Raw genomic sequence first — 520 nt, 5'->3', positions numbered from 1 at the left:
CCAGAGTTCCTTGTTCACCTTGTAGGCCTGTCTATTGTTTGGCTAAAAGTTGAGCCACAGGGGTTCAGTTCAGTTACTATCTTGAAGGGTGTCAAAAGGCCATACTCTCAGGGGTTCCACCAATCTTCATCAGATGAATGTGTGTTGTCTTTTTAAAGATTTTGAGTTTTGTTCCACATTTTTCCTCATTCTATCTGGGACCTCTTATTGTGCTCCCTTTCAGAGTGGTCAGTAGTGGTAGCTAGGCACCATCTAGTTCTGGCCTCAGGGTTTTAGAAGTTGGGTTTCATGTGGTCCATTAGTCCTTTGGACTACTTGTTTACTTGCATCTTTGATTTTCTTCACTCTTTTTGCTGTGGATGGAGAGAGACGAATAGTTGCACCTTAGATGGCTGCTCACAAGCTTTTAAGACCTCAGTTGCTAATAACCAAGGTAGGATGTAGAACATCATCTTTGTGGACTATGTTATGCTGATTAATGTTAGTATCCCCTGAGACTGTGGTCCTGAGCCTCCAAGCC

This window comes from Orycteropus afer, unplaced genomic scaffold (assembly GCF_000298275.1).
Source record: "Orycteropus afer afer isolate SDZICR_OR568_19922 unplaced genomic scaffold, OryAfe1.0 scaffold00419, whole genome shotgun sequence".
Taxonomy (NCBI): Eukaryota; Metazoa; Chordata; class Mammalia; order Tubulidentata; family Orycteropodidae; genus Orycteropus; species Orycteropus afer.
Note: the sequence above shows the minus strand (reverse complement) of the source record.